Consider the following 21,104-nt stretch of genomic DNA (forward strand, 5'->3'; position numbering starts at 1 on the left):
CTGTAAGTAACACCATCATGTTCGGTGGAAGAGGCAAATTGCCGCTCGCTTTCTCTTGCTTTTCAACGATTTTGCGGGAAATCTTTCCACCCACCGGGCATGATTCATGAAGCTTGTTTACTTTTCAGCCTAGCCGTTTGCATATTTCTGGTGCCAATTATAAATCAATAAATACACTTGTTGCAGAAACAGTTGTTGCCAAATATGCTCAGTTCTGCACTTGTGCAAACCAGAAAACTGATGATAGGAAATGTACAGTCTATGTTATGTATTTTTATGGTGAATGTAAATGCCGACCATTATAAGTTACACATGTTTATAATGCATGGCATAATAATAAAAACCAATGCTAAGTTTTTCGCTTGTCAAGCGGATTTTTTGGGTAAATTCACAAGTTTTTGCACGGACTCAGTTGAAGCACGAACCGGAAATACAGCAATCACAACTTCCACACGTGTGAAAGATGCTTTTGGGCTAATTTAGTTCACTATTCTTGTTTTTAAGGAATGCTTTAATAACATTCACAACAGAAGTCGGTCAAATTGTAAGCACCAAGTAAGTGACGATGGCTGAAATAGTCCAACAGCGGATCGAGAATCGAATCCCAGAGTTGGAACAGTTGGAGAGAGTGGGACTGTTCAGCAAAAAAAGAAGTCAAGTAAGATTAAAAACACTCTTTAGTTTATCTATCACTTGCAATGTTAGTACAAATCTTTGAAGTTGTATTAAATCCGATTCATCTCCCAATTACAGATCCTTGCTAAAAAGGGCGACAGCTTTAGAATACAAACTGCATCGATTGATCATAACCAAAGTTGACTTCATTGCATACATTCAGGTGAGTGCCGAATACCAGTGAATAAAGATGGAATATGTGAGTATGGGCAATCAAAAACAAGTACTATACAATGTATTAATCTGTGTTATTTCTTATTTCAGTATGAAATCAATGTCTTAGAGCTGATCAAGAAGAGAAGATCAGTAAGTTTTGAATCTCATATGTAGTAATATATATATATATATATGGATTTGGTTAATTTCATTTTGTAGGCTACACATTCGCAGCTAAAAGTTGAATTGCGGTATAGGCCTACAAATAAAGATAATAACAATTTAGGTAGATTAACAAAACAATGAAAGTGATGTTGATGAAGCCAGCTTCGGAGAGTTCCTTCACAACTGTGTGTGCCAAGCTCATGGCGGAGACTGTTGCTTCTGGCAACTCACTGGAGTGATGGTGATGCCTGATGATGCTTTTCATTTGGCTTGGTGGCCCTGATGTCGTCCTCAGCTCAACTTCTCTGTAGCCTGGACTTGTGCACAAAAAAGCTCACCACACATCAATCCAGAGCAGTAGTCATCCTCATTACGATCACTGCCATTTCCACAATGCAGTCAGGTCTTATAAGGCGGGGCTTAATATAAGCCTAGCTGTCTGCCTGTCCGACCTCAATAACAATGTTCCACTTTTTAATTTCAATAGAAGCCGGTGATGAGTCTGATGCATCTTTTAAATGCAAACGTTAGCAGGCAGCTAGCTGTCTAGCTAGCCAAACAAGCAGATTTGCCATCACTCCATGGGTAAAAACAACCAGATATACAGTTGAAGTCGGGAAGTTTACATACACTTACAGTGGGGCAAAAAAGTATTTAGTCAGCCACCAATTGTGCAAGTTCTCCCACTTAAAAAGATGAGAGGCCTGTAATTTTCATCATAGGTACACTTCAACTATGACAGACAAAATGAGAAAGAAAATCCAGAAAATCACATTTTAGGATTTTTAATGAATTTATTTGAAAATTATGGTGGAAAATAAGTATTTGGTCACCTACAAACAAGCAAGATTTCTGGCTTTTACAGACCTGTAACAACTTCTTTAAGAGGCTCCTCTGTCCTCCACTCGTTACTTGTATTAATGGCACCTGTTTGAACTTGTTATCAGTATAAAAGACACCTGTCCACAACCTCAAACAGTCACACTCCAAACTCCACTATGGCCAAGACCTTAGAAACCAGAAACAAAATTGTAGACCTGCACCAGGCTGGGAAGACTGAATCTGCAATAGGTAAGCAGCTTGGTTTGAAGAAATCAACTGTTGGAGCAATTATTAGGAAATGGAAGACATACAAGGCCACTGATCATCTCCCTCAATCTGGGGCTCCACGCAAGATCTCACCCTGTGGGGTCAAAATGATCACAAAAAAAATCCCAGAACCACACGGTGGTACCTAGTGAATGACCTGCAGAGAGCTGGGACCAAAGTAGCAAAGCCTACCATGAGTAACACACTACGCCGCCAGGGACTCAAATCCTGCAGTGCCAGACGTGTCCCCCTGCTTAAGCCAGTACATGTCCAGGCCCGTCTGAAGTTTGCTATAGAGCATTTGGATGATCCAGAAGAAGATTGGGAGAATGTCATATGGTCAGCTGAAACCAAAATATACCTTTTTGGTAAAAACTCAACTTGTCGTGTTTGGAGGACAAAGAATAATGAGTTGCATCCAAAGAACACCATACCTACTGTGAAGCATGGGGGTGGAAACATCATGCTTTGGGGCTGTTTTTCTGCAAAGGGACCAGGACAACTGATCCGTGTAAAGGAAAGAATGGGGCCATGTATCGTGAGATTTTGAGTGAAAACCTCCTTGTATCAGCAAGGGCATTGAAGATGAAACGTGGCTGGGTCTTTCAGCATGACAATGATCCCAAACACACCGCCCGGGCAACGAAGGAGTGGCTTCGTAAGAAGCATTTCAAGGTCCTGGAGTGGCCTAGCCAGTCTCCAGATCTCAACCCCATAGAAAATAGAAACATACACTAAGTTGACTGTGCAGCCGTCATACCACTCAGGAAGGAGACGTGTTCTGTCTCCTAGAGATGAACGTACTTTAGTGCAAAAAGTGCAAATCAATCCCAGAACAACAGCAAAGGACCTTGTGAAGATGCTGGAGGAAACGGGTACAAAAGTATCTATATCCACAGTAAAACGAGTCCTATATTCCTCTGCAAGGAAGAAGCCACTGCTCCAAAACCGCCATAAAAAAGCCAGACTACGGTTTGCAACTGCACATGGGGACAAAGATCATACTTTTTGGAGAAAAGTCCTCTAGTCTGATGAAACAAAAATTCAACTTTATGGTCGTAATGACCATCGTTATGTTTGGAGGAAAAAGGGGGAGGCTTGCAAGCCGAAGAACACCATCCCAACCGCGAAGCAGGGGGGTGGCAGCATCATGTTCTGGGGGTGCTTTGTTGCAGGAAGGACTGCAAGGACAAAATAGATGGCATCATGAGGAGGGAAATTACAGTTGAAGTCAGAAGTTTACATACACCTTAGCCAACTGCATTTAAAACTTCATTTTCACAATTCCTGACATTTAATCCTAGTAAAAATTCCCTGTCTTAGGTCAGTTAGGATCACCACTTGATTTTAATAATGTGAAATGTCAGTGTTACGAATCTCTTTTGGCCCGACAGTCTAGGGGGGAATGGTAGTGAGACCCGTAACATAACTCATGTAAATTATAATAGTGACAAAGTAAAAGTAAACGAAATAACCACGACAACCGAAATAATACCGTCAAACTCAGGGTTTATTATAAACACACGGTAATGGGGGGGGGAGCAGGAAAAAGGGCTGAGCTGGACCCAAGGAAAGAAACAAATATGCAAAAACACCCCTAAGCTAGGCTAGCCTATTTCAACAACAGCTAACTAACTAACCAAAAATACAGTGGGTGGTCCGCCCAGTTCTAACTAGTGTGTTTTAACAAAGTTTACCTACGGGTAGTGTATGCCCATGGGCGACTTGTCTTGTCTTTCCCCTTTTTCCCACCAGCAAACACCATAAACAAAAACAATACTCACAGGAGATGACAAAGTGATTTGGAGGTGCTCAAACAAAAGAAGAGGTTAATTATTACACAAAGAGCGAAATCTACATACATGGCATTTACAAAGAGATTGTGCTACTGAAATCTATCAAGAGCAGAGATCTACCAACATGTCATTTACAAAGATTGAGCTCTCCTGAAATCTATAAAGAACAGCTATCTACCAACATGGCATTACAAAGATTGAGCTACCCTGAAATCTACAAAGAACAGAGTTCTACCAACTTGGCATTACAAAGATTGAGCTCCTGAACAAACAAATGATGGGGTTTTTAAACCATGGGGAAGGAACTGTGATAGGGTAGGAAACAGGAGGAGGTGTGTCTTCTGATTGATGGGTTGATTGTTGACTGATTGGGGAGTGATGATTTTCATCTGTGAGGGGAGAAGGAGAGAAAAGAAACACACACAGGATACACACAGACACAGGATACCTGTATCCGTAACACTCCCACCCTTAAAAGAGCAACCCTAGGGGGATTGCGACTACAGTATTTAAATGAACACTCACTACAAATCAACAACCTTGCAAAACATACTGAAATCATCTTCACACACGAGACAAAGCATCTGCCAACACATTATCTGAACCCTTTTTGTGGCGGATCTCCAAATTATAATTTTGTACAATCAGCGCCCAACGCATAAGGCGCTGGTTCTGGTTGTACATTCGGTGGAGAAAAACTAAGGGGTTATGGTCAGTATACACAATCACTGGTAGGGCACTGGAACCAATGTATACTTCGAAGTATTGCAGAGCCAACAACAAAGCAAGAGCTTCTTGTTCTATTGTCGCATAGTTTGTTTGACATTTATTAAATTTACGTGAAAAATAACAAACGGGATGATCTACTCCACTCTTGTCCTGCTGCAGTAGAACAGCACCAGCACCTCTGGCACTAGCATCTACCTCAAGCTTGAACGGTTGTTCAAAATCCGGAGCAGCAAGTACAGGGGTACTACATAAGAGTGCTTTCGCTGATTCAAAAGCTCTCTTACAATCAGGGGACAACACAAATGGTCTTGCCGGACTGAGCAAATCAGTCAATGGAGCCACTACCGCAGAGAAATTTTTACAGAAGCTACGGTAATAGCCAACCATCCCTAAAAAGCGGCGTAGCTCTCGTCTAGTGGTAGGTGCAGGGAATGCAGTTATAGCCAAGACCTTGGCATCAACAGGGCGCACCTGTCCATGGCCAACCTCTTTACCGAGATAGGTAACAGTAGCCTTCCCAAACTCGCACTTTGCCAAGTTCAGGGTTAGAGAAGCAGCTGCCAACCGTTCACATACTACCCTTAGCAAGTCAACATGATCTGACCACGTAGACGAATAAATCACTAGGTCATCAAGGTATGCACTACAATTAGGAACGCCAGCTAATACAGAGTTAACCAGTCGTTGGAAAGTGGCTGGTGCATTTCGCATCCCAAAAGCCATGACTGAGTACTGTAGGAAGTTGTCTGGGGTCACAAAGGCAGAAATCTCTGAAGCACGTGAAGTTAACGGAACCTGCCAGTAACCTTTTAAGAGGTCCAACTTGGTTACATACTTAGCAGCACCAATAGTGTCGATACAGTCGTCCAGTCTGGGTAACGGGAACGAATCTGGCATTGTGACAGAATTTACCTTTCGATAATCCGTACATAACCTGGACGTACCATCAGGTTTAGGAACCAGAATGCAAGGAGAACTCCAAGGGCTTGAACTTGGCTTAGCCAGGTCATTCTCCAACAAATATCTCACCTCATCCCTCATTATCTTCCTCTTGGAAGCGTTGATACGATATGGGTGTTGCTTGATAGGTGTAGCATTTCCAACATTAATGTCATGTTCCAACACATTGGTGCAAGTAGGAACGTCATTAAAGAGACATGGAAAACTGTGTAGTAGCCTCACAATATCATTAGCCTGTCCATCCGTTAAATGAACCAGACCTGACTGGATAGACAGCAGCATTTCTGAGTTGGGCAATCTAACACACTGCTGTTGAGTATTGCGCAACTCCAAGCCATCAACATCATCAATATGACAGTCCGCTATCATCGCAGTAGTAGCAGAGGAGACAGCAGTACCTTCCTCTGTTTTTGAACTATCTAACTGTGAGATGGGTCGGGTGTGGTATGCTTTCAACATGTTAATGTGACACACACGAGATTGGCGTTTTCTATCAGGAGTTTGAAGCACATAGTCAGTTTCACTTATTTTCTTTTCAATTAAATAAGGACCAGAGAAACGAGCTGACAGTGAAGATCCTGGAAAAGGTAATAACACCAGTACTTGGTCACCTGGCTGTAGTGGACGAGAAACAGCCTCTTTATCATAGTGTCTTTTCATGCTCCTCTGTGAGGAAGACAGAGCTTCCTTTGCAAGAGCACAAGCTTGGTGTAGGCGCTCACGAAAGCGACTAACATAGTCCAACACATTCTCATCTCTGGTACACAACTCTTGGGACAAGAACTGTTCTTTAAGGACTTTCATTGGTCCTCTTACTGTGTGACCAAACACTAGTTCAGCCGGGCTGAAACCTAGGGACTCCTGCACAGTTTCACGAGCAGCAAACAAAACTAGAGGAACTCCCTCATCCCAATCTTTCTCAGATTCCAAACAATATTTACGTAGCATAGACTTCAGTGTCTGATGCCATCTTTCAAGCGCACCCTGAGACTCTGGGTGATAGGCGCTTGATACACGGTGCGTAATTGATAAGGATTTCAACACCTGCTTGAAGAGCTTGGATAGGAAATTGGTACCTTGATCGCTTTGTACCACCTTAGGTAACCCGAATGTCGTGAAGAATTTTATTAAGGCTTTACTCACTATCGGAGCTGTAATCCTTCTCAGAGGAATAGCCTCGGGGTATCTTGTAGCCATACACATTATCGTTAACAAAAACTGGTTACCCGATTTTGTCTTCGGTAACGGTCCGACACAATCAACCACATGCTCAAATGGTTCACCTATGACAGGTATAGGACAAAGAGGAGCAGGAGGAATAACCTGATTTGGTTTTCCTGTTATCTGACAGGTGTGGCATGTCCGACAGAACTGAGCCACATCTGGTTTTAAACCTGGCCAAAAGAAATGTCGAAGGATCCGATCATACGTCTTTGTAATTCCTAAATGACCAGACCACTGGTGATCATGAGCAAGGGATAACACATTTTGTCGAAAGGCTGTAGGAATCACTATTTGGTAAACAGCATTCCAATCTCCACCCGCGTCAACATGGGATTTCCATTTACGCATGAGGAGATTACCATCAATGAAGTAAGCCACATTCTTCTTCTTCACCTCTTCTAACGAGACAACACTAGAAAAACATTTAGCAAGCTTGTTGTCAACCTTTTGGTTAGCAATCAGCTGCTCACGAGTGACTGGTAATTGTATTGCATCAGCAATAACTTCAACGTACTTTGATTCTTTCCTGAGCTGTTTGTCAGAGGTGATCAGCTTCTCAGAGGTATCACACAATCCATCCTCTTGATCATCCTCTTTGAACAGAACAGTGTTCGACAAATCTATCACGTCACCCTCTTGTAGTGCCTGAGCACGAGTGACAGCACAAGCGGGGAACACATGTGGATAACTCTGTGCCAACTCATTCGAGAGAGAGTGGTCACTTTTATCCAATACTTCCAATACGGGTACTACCTTTCCTCCGGCAATATCGTTACCCATTATAAAGGTCACACCTTTCACTGGCAACTTAGGACGTACCCCCACTCTGAATATTCCACTGATTAACTCAGAGTGTACTTTCACAAAGTGCAACGGCACTGGGACAAAACCCATTTCAATACCCTGCACTAACACACTGGAACCACAGTATGTATCGTCAGATAAGGGCAACACATCAGACAATATAAACGACTGCGCCGCACCAGTATCTCTAAGGATTTTAACCGGACGCTGAGACGCTTCGTCATTCTCTAGGGACACAAACCCCTCGAAAATGAATGGTTCATAACTGCGGTCGGGGACTGGGTCTTTCAAACTACAGTTACCCTGAGGCACCTGTTTTGTTGCAGACCTCACAACCGTACGAATTAGACCAACACCTGTTGGCGGCTTGGCACGAAGAGGCATCCCTTGTTTGCGTTTAAGCAGGAAGCAATCATTAATCATATGTCCCACTTTATGACAATAGAAACAGGAACGCTCATTCTTCTGGCGTGCTTTATATACTACTGCGGGCCGACTAGGGCTAAAGGTAGGAAACTCAGTGGTTCTACTCTCAGTTTGAGCCGAAAACACACTCTTGTGTGTCAACACAAACTCGTCTGCCAACACAGACGCTTCTGCCAGGGAGGATACTTTCTGTTCGTTAAGGTAAACTACAATGCGTTCGGGTAAGCAATTTTTAAACTCTTCCAACAAGATTAACTCCCGGAGAGAGTTGAAATCAGTTACCTTACTAGCAGCATGCCATTTATCAAACAGATTTCCCTTGTCTCTAGCAAATTCCACATAAGTCTTACTAGAAGACTTTCTATGAGACCTAAATCTCTGTCGGTATGCCTCAGGCACAAGCTCATAGGCACGAAGAACAGTAGCTTTGACCACTTCATAATTCAAACTGTCCTCCAGAGGTAGCGCTGACAAAACCTCTTGGGCTTTACCAGTTAATTTACACTGAAGTAATAGGCACCATACCTCTTCAGGCCACTTCAATGCTACGGCTATACGCTCAAATACACAAAAATAGGAGTCAACCTCCGACTCTCTGAACAAAGGTACTAAGGCAATCTGCCTACTAATGTCAAACGTGTTTGAGGACACAGCAGGTGGGGACGGCTCACAAACAGGCACAGTAGGAACGAAGGCTAGCCTCGCTGTCTCTGCCTCCAGTTCCATCTGGCGCATTTTAAACGTCATCTGCCGCTGTTCTCTTTCTGCCTCAATTTTACACATCATCTGCCGTTGTTCTCGTTCTTTTTCTGCCTCAATTTTACACATCTCCAAATCTAAATGCCGCTGTTCTTTTTCTGCCTCAATTTTACCCATCTCCAAATCTAAATGCCGCTGTTCTCTTTCTGCCTCAATTTTACACATCTCCAACTGGAGAGTCTCTCGCCTAATTTGGGCTCTCTCTTCCACCTCTAGTTGGAACTGTGCTAAACGGACATCCCTTCTGGCATCACCGTTTGACAGTGGGGAGAGTGGATCAAAATGGGACAATGTGGCTGGTGTTTTAGCCTCACCCTCATTATCAGATACCAATGGGCTTATAGGAGCAGTTACATCCCCTACAGGGTTAGTAGACTCAGGCAGCGGTAACACAAGCACCTGCTCTTCCAACAATACATTTAACACTAGCTGTTTAACCTCCGCCTTAACTACACTCTGCTGAATCGATATTGAGTAATGGTCAGCCAAGGTCATTAAATCAACTCTACGACATTTATCAAAAACCTCCCACGAAGGATTATCCAAAAAGGACTTCAAATCAAAAGTAGCCATCTTACACTACTTCACAAGAGCCAACGAAAATAGCAAACACTAATGCTACTTCAGCTATGACGCTCACTGAACTATACCACTTCAACAATCTACATGAGCGGCATGGGTGTCAGTAAAGACAGATCCCGGATGAGGCTCCACTTATGTTACGAATCTCTTTTGGCCCGACAGTCTAGGGGGGAATGGTAGTGAGACCCGTAACATAACTCATGTAAATTATAATAGTGACAAAGTAAAAGTAAACGAAATAACCACGACAACCGAAATAATACCGTCAAACTCAGGGTTTATTATAAACACACGGTAATGGGGGGGGGAGCAGGAAAAAGGGCTGAGCTGGACCCAAGGAAAGAAACAAATATGCAAAAACACCCCTAAGCTAGGCTAGCCTATTTCAACAACAGCTAACTAACTAACCAAAAATACAGTGGGTGGTCCGCCCAGTTCTAACTAGTGTGTTTTAACAAAGTTTACCTACGGGTAGTGTATGCCCATGGGCGACTTGTCTTGTCTTTCCCCTTTTTCCCACCAGCAAACACCATAAACAAAAACAATACTCACAGGAGATGACAAAGTGATTTGGAGGTGCTCAAACAAAAGAAGAGGTTAATTATTACACAAAGAGCGAAATCTACATACATGGCATTTACAAAGAGATTGTGCTACTGAAATCTATCAAGAGCAGAGATCTACCAACATGTCATTTACAAAGATTGAGCTCTCCTGAAATCTATAAAGAACAGCTATCTACCAACATGGCATTACAAAGATTGAGCTACCCTGAAATCTACAAAGAACAGAGTTCTACCAACTTGGCATTACAAAGATTGAGCTCCTGAACAAACAAATGATGGGGTTTTTAAACCATGGGGAAGGAACTGTGATAGGGTAGGAAACAGGAGGAGGTGTGTCTTCTGATTGATGGGTTGATTGTTGACTGATTGGGGAGTGATGATTTTCATCTGTGAGGGGAGAAGGAGAGAAAAGAAACACACACAGGATACACACAGACACAGGATACACACAGACACAGGATACCTGTATCCGTAACAGTCAGAATGATAGTAGAGTGATTTATTTAGGCTTTTATTTTTTTCATCACATTCCCAGTGGGTCAGATGTTTACATACACTCAATTAGTAATTGGTAGCATTGCCTTTAAATTGTTTAACTTGGGTCAAACGTTTGGGGTAGCCTTCCACAATAAGTTGGGTGAATTTTGGCCCATTCTTCCTGACAGAGCTGGTGTAACTGAGTCAGGTTTGTAGGCCTCCTTGCTCGCACACGCTTTTTCAGTTCTGCCCACACATTTTCTATAGGTTTGAGGTCAGGGCCTTGTGTTGGCCACTCCAATACCTTGACTTTGTTGTCCTTAAGCCATTTTGCCACAACTTTGGAAGTATGCTTGGGGTCATTGTCGATTTGGAAGACCCATTTGCGACCAAGCTTTAACTTCCTGACTGATGTCTTGAGATGTTGCTTCAATATATATCAAAAATATATTTTTACTAGGATTAAATGTCAGGAATGGTGAAACACCTTAGCCAAACACATTCAAACTCAGCTTATGTGAACTTCCGACTTCAACTGTATATCCAATCAACACTCAATGACACGATTTAAAAAAAAATCTAAAATATGTACAAAATATACAGAGCTCTTTGTTTAGGCTGCCTCACAGTGCCATGGCAACCACAAATAATAATATCCACTTTCATTATCATGCTAGAGTTTACAACCAATGAATGACTGCAAGTCATTTGAAGTTCTATGAAATATGGAAATATTGAATATCTGTATCAGGAGTATTTAAAAAAAAGTATTTGTTCCTCATCATGTTTAATTTATAGCGCATCGGCTATCAGTTCAAAAGAGAGGAGATTGAGTTTTCCATCATCTCGAGGATCAACAACATTTTCAGAAGGGCCACAACTAAATGGAAGGTACCATACAAGCCCTATATGACATAGCTATTAGCTACGGGATGTTGAATATTTCAAACAGCGCTATGCAGAAGGTACCAAAGAAGTCAATGGACAGGTCAATAATAAGTTATCTTTTTGCAGGATGATGTTCAGTTGTGGCTCTCTCACATTGCTTTCTGTAAGAAATGGGTAAGTTTAAGTTATCTTGGGTTCTACGTTGAATAAATGTTGTGTTTGGTTATTTTTTGAAACTGTTATTTTTTGTCATCTCAAATAGAACACAAAGGGTGCAATCAGCAAGGTGTTCTCCTCCATGCTTGCCATTCATCCTGAGAAACCAGGTAGATTTATCATCATTATACTATGGTGACATACCACGTCAATGGCATATGTCCTTGTAATAAACTCTGAGTGTACAAAACATTAAGGAACGCATTGTTGCACCCCCTTTTGCCCTCACAACAGCCTCAATTCGTCGGGGCATGGACTAATACAAGGTGTCGAAACTGGTCCACAGAGATGCTGGCCCATGTTGACTCCAATGCTTCCCACAGTTGTCAAGTTGGCTGGATGTCCTTTGGGTAGGGAACCATTCTTGATACACACAGGAAACTTTTGAGCGTAGAAAAACTCAGCAGTGGTGCAGTTCATGACACACTCAAACCGGTGCGCCTGGCACCTACTACCATACCCCGTTCAAAGGCACTTAAATATTTTGTCTTGCCCATTCACCCTCTGAATGGCACACATACACAGTCCATGTCTCAATTGTCTCCAGGCTTAAAAATCCTTCTTTAGCCTGTCTCCCCCACTTCATCTACACAGATTTTTGAAGTGGATTTAACTGGTGACCAATAAGGGATCATAGCTTTCACCTGGCCAGTCTGTCATGGAAAGAGCAGGTGTTCCTAATGTTTTGTACACTCGGTATATAATGTATGCGCATTTATCCAAAGCGACTTAGTCATGCATGCATACATTTTACGTATGGGTGGTCCTGTGAATCAAACCCACTACCCTGGCGTTACAAGCGCCGTGCTCTACCAACTGAGCTGCAAAGAGCCCCTATATACACTACACAGGGTCCTATCATTGCTCCAATTGTTTGAGTGGATGACGGAGCCTCGTCAGCGGAATCATTGATTGCCTCTCCTTTCTCCAGCCCTGTGGATCATGGCTGCCAAGAGCGAGCTGGAGGACAGAAACTCGTCAGAGAGCGCCAGACACCTGTTCCTGCGTGCCCTGCTCTTCCACCCGGAAAGCAAGAAGGTCTACCAGGAGGTACGGAGTGGGATTTGATTTTCAATGAATTGAAGAATTGCCATATTAGGCTCGAAGCTAAGATGCTACGGAAATCTAAGTGCTGTGGTAGCAAACACTGAATGCACATAAAAGGCCTAAATGTAGCGGGACCACTGTTAAAACCCCCAGGATGATTGATACCTGTGCCTCTATCTGAACAGTGCTTCCGTATGGAGCTGTTGCATGCTGAGAAATTAAGGAAGCAACAGAAGGAGCTGGAGCAGGCTGAGATAGACATGGTGAGTACACACACACACCTTTTTGAGTTTCTTCTTTTTCTGGACTGGGTCACTGATTGTCCTCTTCGCTCTACAGGGAGGGTACGAGTTCTCCCCTGAGATCGTGAGTGGCAAACTGTCCGAGGGCCGAGGTGGTGTACAGAGATGCTACTGGGAAAATCCAAGGTGAGCTGTTTTCCATTGCGTTGTATTTATTCTATGCCATTTGTATTGCCTAACAGTTATCTGTATGTCTACTTTGGTTATTAAGAGAGTAGAGACAGTGTTTTGGAGATGTTAATGGATTTCTCTGTGCTGTCCACAGGAGCCGATTTCATCCTGTCTCTTTTGACCATCGCCGCCATCTTTGACTTCACTAGAGACCTACAGGACTCCATTATACAAGAGTAAGGCTACATTTTGGGTTGCTGATCTCCCTGTGTTCATTTTTCAACATGACACAACACACACTGACCATGCTGAATGTCCTGTCCCCAGCCTGCAGAGCAAATACACAGACGACTCACTGACGTGGGACTTCATGGCCAGGCGGGAGCTGGAGGCGACGGTGGGGGAGGAGCTTCAGACAGCCAAGGGGCGGGCCTCTGACATCGCCAGGAGAGAGGAGCGCTGCTGCCAGGTCTACGAGCAGGGCCTCAACAGCCTCAACACAGGTATGTACACACAATAAACAGAAATTAACACCTCAACACAGGTACATACACACAACCAACAGAAATGCACACACCAACACAGGTTAGACAGAAACGCAACACATTACAAGCACACGGGTAAGACACAACACGAAACTTGACGTAGGTAGACGCAACATAAGGCAAATAAAGACCTCAACACAGGTAGACACGATACAATAAGTACACAAGTGACGCGTTGGATGAAGTGTCACAGAGGAGGTTCGAGGACCACGCTCGTGATGGGTGACCTTGCCCGAGACCTGAAAAGTTGCATTTGCTTGCCAAACCTAGGCGGTCTAATGCCGTCATATGGGTCCAGGAGACACTGCTTCGAATCATGTTGGTCACAAACACCTAGGGATGGGCATTTGACTTCTTTTTTTTGTTGTTGTTACTATCCTGTTGTTGTTGTTTTTTCTGGTACTCGAGTATTCAAATAAAAATATATATTTTTAGAACACCAAGTCCTGGAAATGTTTTTTTTTGTTGCATTTGTCCGTATGCCAACCGTGCACAACACTGCATGATTTATCATACAGATGAATCCTAATTGCTAAATTGCCCCATATATATCCAGTCAATAAAATAACAAGTGCCATTTAAGATGTTGAAACCGTAATATCAACTGGTTGTATTATATTGTGGAACACAATGTTAAAAAAGGCAGTAACCTCAGCGGTGGCGCTTGCTTGTAGATGCTTGTAGAATCAAAAGGACTACGTTAAGATGGGTTGAGTAAATAAATATGAAATTGAAATGGCCCCATATCTATTCAGTCAATAAAAAAAACAGGCCGTTTTGAGAATCATTCATTGAAACAGTAATGAGCGGTGTTAACTGCTCTGGCGGGATCTCACCGGTGCTTTTCAGTGACAGTAGATGCGGTGCGAGATTGCTGCTGCTTGTCCCCCCTCCGAGAATGTTTCTTTGCGCTTGATAAGCATATGATTTCTCATGGCGATAGTTGTGCTATGGTAGGAGAGCTTGATATTTGCATTGCAAACTATGCAATATACTTCCAACCCTTACTGCGTTTGGCCGCCATGCTGATGGTGCCCATTTCACGCTATGTGCCTGAACCCCCCCCCCCTGTTTTCACACTGGATTGCATATAGAAATGTCTGGGCTTTTTAAAGAACTTTCACTCCACACATCAACCACTGTTTGAGAAGCATCGTCTTGCTGCGTGACGGGTCATATTTCACTCAAACTGTATGCCATGGTGTCTCCAAACCTGTTTCCTGCCGCTACCCAGTGCTTAATTTGGGAAACCAAGTGAAATCTGTTCAGGAACATCAAGAATCGCGTTTTTCACAACAAAACATATTTCATTAAACTGCCGACGGCTCCTCTCTCTGCTCGCTGGAGAAAGGAATGAAGGAGAGAGGAGGAAACGGAAACGCACGGTGGTGAAATATTCTGTAGTGAAAGGTAATGTGTCTGCCTATTAATTATGAAAATATAAAAAATGCCATATTATTAGGTTATTCAAAATCCTAATAATATCAAATACAGATTCATTATATACTCTGTAAGCTGCTCTGCACAATTAATGAACCAACACATGGCCTCGGCCAGTGTTTCCGAACCGTGGTACCCGATTACCCCAAACAGTACACATTTGTATTGTAACCCTGGACAAGCACACCTGATTCAGCTTGTCAGCTAATCACCAAGCCGTCAATGACATGAATATATGGTGTGTTTGTCCATGTGTACTGTTGGGGTTACACAAGGACCAGGCTTGGGGAAACACTGGCCTCGGCCTATACGGCCTGGAGAGTTTGGAGTGTAGCGTAAGGTAACCAGTCCATCCAGTATGCATAATACTGCAGTCCACACTCAAAGGTGATTACTAGAGTTTGTAGCGTACACCAACTATGTACCAAGTACAGTTGAAGTCGGAAGTTTACATACATTTAGGTTGTAGGCATTAAAACTCGTTTTTCAACCACTTCACAAATGTCTTGTTAAATGCTTCGAATTCATCATCACCTTGTTTGGCTTTGCAACAAGATCCACCACGACCATGTTTTCCACTCCGTTTCAATCTGCTGTTGATCTTCTTCAACTTGATCGACCCCAGCGAGGTCGAACAACGTATTCTACATTTTGCATTCATGTCAGAGTGATTAGAGGGACAATGGAGCGCTGAGTACCAGGCCATTAGCGTTCTGACATCGTTAACGAGTTGGGTACGACCAACACATTGGCGCCTTTTCATGCAGTGGGAGCATAGGAGGAGAGTACCGTCAACGTTCACGTGGAATTTGACTGTGGTCATGACTGCCGGTCACCGCAACAACCCTAGTGATGGGTGGTCTCTCTGCTGTGTTCCAGAGGCCATGTGGGCGTGCTACGTGTCCTTCTGCCTGGAGAGGTTCAAGAGGAAAACCGACGTCCGGGAGCTGAAGGAGAAGGTTAACATTTCAAACCATGACAATGAGCACTTTTTTTTTGTGTGAAGAATATTGATAGATTATTGATGATCAAGTGGTTATGTGACTAGTATATTAGTGAAATGAGTGTATGGTTTTCTAAGACTGAAATCTGACCTGTGTGTGTGTGTTGGCATCCCTCAGAGGCAGGAGAGGCTGCTGGCAGTGCTTCAGCGTGCCCACGACTCCTCACTGCTGAAGGAGGACTTCTACAAGAACTGGGTAAGAAGATGTCTTATGGCAAGAGTAAATCTAGGACAGCAAGTGTATAAACATAGGCTTTCTAACGTACAAACACACAGCATAGAAGCCAATAGGATACACGAGGTTCACAAACATGTAACGGTTTGCTGTGCCTGTGTCCCTCCATCGGTCGGTTCAGCTGCAGGTCTTACTCTCATCGGGAGACTCGGAGCAGACCGCTGCGGTTGCCATGGCAGCCACCCAGCGCCACAGACAATCTGTGGACGTGTGGTGCCTGGCGCTGCAGACGATGGTGCGTCTGGGGAGTGGTGCCACAGGCAAGCTATTCCAGGACGCCCTGACACATGTGAATCCCAAGGTACACACACACACACACACACACACACACACACACACACACAGTCACTATGGGCTGCTGTGAAAGTGGGGCAGCTCCAACTCTGTCCCAGATAATTTTCTACAGCATATTAACTTCCTCAAATGACTGCTATTCCCTGCTGGAAACCAGTTCCAATATGACTGGAAAGGCTCCATTCAATCAAACCCACAGTACAGTATTTACACGGTAGTTCCTTTTCCTGCGGTCAAATGACATGATAGAATGGCTTCAGGTACTGTTAAACCCCATTACTAATACCAGGGAGAGTTTTCTTACAGGTAAATTCTTTAGGTACTGTAAAAACCTATAACTAATACCAGGGAGACTCAAATGACTTTTAGTTGATTTCATGTTCGTAGGCGTTGAACTGACGTCTGTGCCCAGTGGGTAGTATGTAGTAGAGCTGGGATGATAAACCAATCAATTATCGACACCAACCATACCGATCCCTTATCGCAGGCATTTTGCTGATATCGTCATGAAAAGTAGCCTATACTAGAGAAATGTGATAAGATAGTTTGCTAATGTGGGTGATTGTTTATGGGACAATTGATGGCTACAGTCAAACTAGTAGTAGTTCAAAGGAAGAAAAAAAACAAGTGGTGCACATCGTTATAAACGTATCCAATTTATTGTTATTTTATCAATTCAGGCAATTTATGGCAATATGGCTCCTGTAGATCGTCTTTCATTGTTATGACGGGTGTTGCGCAATATAAGGGGCAGCTCACGGGAAGGGGCTGACTGTGTGATGTAATTATGTAGTCACAAAGACATTGTTGATCCGGGGTGTGAGTTGCGAAATAATATGGGCCCAGTGGGATTGTCTCTGGAATGTAAAAAAAACATTTTGACTAAGATTTATGGGGGGGAGTATCTTACAAAAATGTTTGGAGCATCAAAGAGTGCAAGCCGTACTTACCGGTAACACATTTTCCAGCCCAGCAACCCATGAATATATTTTATTTGTTAAGAGCATCTTACCTGATGTTAACCACTATGGTCTTGTCTGTTGACAGTCGAGTTTGCCCCTGTGGCAGCTGCAGGTGGAGTGGAGCATGACATCACAGAGCCCAGAGGAAACTGAAGCCCTGTTTCAGGTACAGAACAAAGCCCAACCTCTCAAAAATTACATTAGTTTATCACATTTTAATACAATAACAGTTTGCCTTTGTCATAATTCAAAGCACTGTCCAGACAGTGCATTGACCAAGCTTTTTCTGGTTCTATGTCGTTCTTAGCCTCCATTGTGTCAGTGCAAAAGCAGTAGTGCCTCAAAGGCTGCGTTTACATCGGCAGCCCAATTCTGATCTTTTGACCAATCACATCAGATCTTTTTCAGAGCTGTTCTGATTGGTCAAAATACCAATTTATGTAAACGCAGCCATATTTCCCTACATACAATGTTGTCTAGTTGGATGAGAATTAGTTGTAACAGTTTGTTTTTTCCTCTGCTCTCAGAGAGGTCTGCTGTCTGTGGTGCCTGCCGTTTCCATGGAGATAAAGGAGAAGTACCTTGACTGGTCCTACAGGGCCGGAGGCTACAAGAAAGCCAGGAAGACCTTCACAAGGTACTGAATATGAATAGTAATATTATATTATTCATTTCTCACCAGTTCTGCATTGTGAAGGCCAAATCATTAAAATGACGATTGTAATTCACAGTAGTTATTTTGTACAAGGTATCCTCGTTTAGATGACAACCTATTAATATGAATTTGAGTTCAGCATTTTGAAGAAGGAAAAACAACGTTGGACCTTCTCTTATTTTCCAGTTTGCATGAGAGCCGGCCCTTCTCCAAGGCCTTTTTCACCAGAATGATCCAGATGGAGAAAGATCAAGTGAGTCGAGTCACAATGTATGGGGAAACAAGAACAAATCAAAATCAAATGTATTTATAAAGCCCTTCTTACATCAGCTGATATCTCAAAGCGCTGTACAGAAACCCAGCCTAAAACCCCAAACATCAAGCAATGCAGGTGTAGAAGCACGGTGGCTAGGAAAAACTCCCTAGAAAGGCCAGAACCTAGGAAGAGACCTAGAGAGGAACCAGACTATGAGGGGTGGCCAGTCCTCTTCTGGCTGTGCCGGGTAGAGATTATAACAGAACATGGCCAAGATGTTCAAATGTTCATAGGTGACCAGCAGGGTCAAATAATAATAATCACAGTAGTTGTCGAGGGTGCAACAGGTCAGCACCTCAGGAATAAAGGTCAGGTGGCTTTTCGTAGCCGATCACATTCAGAGTATCTACCACTCCTGCTGTCTCTAGAGAGTTGAAAACCGCATGTCTGGGACAGGTAGCACGTCCGGTGAACAGGTCAGGATTCCATAGCCGCAGACAGAACAGTTGAAACTGGAGCAGCAGCACGGCCAGGCGGACTGGGGACAGCAAGGAGTCATCAGGCCAGGTAGTCCTGAGGCATGGTCCTAGGGCTCAGGTCCTCCGAGAGAGAGAGAGAGAGAGAGAGAGAGAGAGAGAGAGAGAGAGAGAGAGAGAGAGAGAGAGAGAGAGAGAGAGAGAGAGAGAGAGAGAGAGAGAGAGAGAGAGAGAGAGAGAGAGAGAGAGAGAGAGAGAGAGAGAGAGAGAGAGAGAGAGAGAGAGAGAGAGAGAGAGAGAGAGAGAGAGAGAGAGAGAGAGAGAGAGAGAGAGAGAGAGAGAGAGAGAGAGAGAGAGAGAGAGAGAGAGAGAGAGAGAGAGAGAGAGAGAGAGAGAGAGAGAGAGAGAGAGCATGAGCATACTTAAATTCACACAGGACACTGGATAAGACCGGAGAAATACTCCAGATATAACAAACTGACCCTAGCCCCCCGACACAAACTACTGCAGCATTAATTCTGGAGGCTGAGACAGGAGGGGTCAGGAGACACTATGGCTCCATCCGACGATACCCCCGGACAGGGCCAAACAGGCAGGATATAACCCCACCCACTTTGCCAAAGCACAACCTCCACACCACTAGAGGGATATCTTCAACCACCAACTTACCATCCTGAGACAAGGCTGAGTATAGCCCACAAAGATCTCTGCCACGGCACAACGCAAGGGGGAGCGCCAACCCAGACAGGAAGATCACGTCAATGACTCAACCCACTCAAGTGACGCACCCCTCCCAGGGACGGCATGGAAGAGCACCAGTAAGCCAGTGACTCAGCCCCTGTAATAGGGTTATAGGCAGAGAATCCCAGTGGAAAGAGGGGAACCGGCCAGGCAGAGACAGCAAGAGCGGTTCGTTGCTCCAGTGCATTTTCGTTCACCTTCACACTCCTGGGCCAGACTACACTCAATCATATGACCCACTGAAGAGATGCGTCTTCAGTAAAGACTTAAAGGTTGAGTCTGTGTCTCTCACATGGGTAGGCAGACCATATCATAAAAATGGAGCTCTATAGGAGAAAGCCCTGCCTCCAGCTGTTTGTTTAGAAATTCTAGGGACACTAAGAAGGCCTGCGTCTTGTGACCGTAGCGTTTGTGTAGGTATGTACGGCAGGACCAAATCGGAAAGATAGTCCATGCTCAGACAAATATATGTTGCAACCAACCAAGGCATCGTCTCAAACTAGACTGTTGTTCCAATATTGCCACACATTGTTGTGGCTTTATGTAAACATGTTGCATAAAGGGTTTAACTTTTCACACTAATGTTAGGATTTTTGTAAGTCTGTTCCCAGATCTGTTTGTGCTGCATAGCCAACGGGTTATGGTCATTGGCAAGGCTGTTGTACTAACTGGAATGGTGTGACTGTTCTTTTAGGAGACTCCCAAGATGAGCAACCTGAGGGACTTCTATGAGAGAGCCCTGAGGGAATTCGGCTCCACAGATGATGGTGAGATTCTGAAAAGCGCATTCGAAGCAGCCCATTTCAAATAAGTCCCACAGGGATTTTTGCATGTCAGTTGCTACACTTAACAACTCAAAGACTTCCAATAGGCCAGTAGAAGAATGAACAAGACATACGTGGTTGGAACTACAGGTTTTGCAGGCTTTTATTCCAGCCCAACATTAACACACCTGAATCAACAGCAACTTTGATTAGCTGATTTGAGGTGTTTTAGTATGGCATGAATATAAACCTTTACTTCCATGTAGTTTTCTGGGACAAAGTAAGTTGAGATGGGTCACTCAGGACTGTCTGTATGGCTTTTACCCTCCAGATCTGTGGCTGGAGTACATCCGAGAGGAGCTTGGGCCCAGAGGCCAGCCAGAAAGCTGTGGGAAGATCCACTGGAGAGCCATGAAGCTGCTGGAGGGGGAGAATGTGGAGAGATTCACTGCCCAGTACACCCTGCTGCAGACTGGACACCTCTAGAACACACTTTATATGATCGAGTTCAATTTGTACTTTACATTTCCTTGCATTTTGTATTCAACATGGTGTTTCATGCAAGTTTACAACTTGAATCATTTTATTTTTTGAAGAGTTATGTTTTAATGTACACATCAGTGAAAATAACATTTATTACGCATTAACAAAACATTAACTTTGTCGCTGTTAACTTGAAATAAAAGCATCCCTACAGTCTCCTTGGTCAGGGTGTTTCTACAGTGTTCCATCTGTAGGTCAATATCACACATTGTAGCACA

The 21,104-nt window shown here is 43.6% G+C and overlaps 1 pseudogene; it reads left to right on the forward strand.

Moving 5' to 3' along the window:
• Positions 1 to 453: 453 nt before the first annotated feature.
• LOC139424565 (U3 small nucleolar RNA-associated protein 6 homolog) lies at positions 454 to 20,867 on the forward strand (annotated as a pseudogene).
• The last annotated feature ends 237 nt before the right edge of the window (positions 20,868 to 21,104 follow it).

The sequence above is a fragment of the Oncorhynchus clarkii genome, chromosome 13, assembly GCF_045791955.1.
Source record: "Oncorhynchus clarkii lewisi isolate Uvic-CL-2024 chromosome 13, UVic_Ocla_1.0, whole genome shotgun sequence".
Lineage (NCBI taxonomy): Eukaryota > Metazoa > Chordata > Actinopteri > Salmoniformes > Salmonidae > Oncorhynchus > Oncorhynchus clarkii.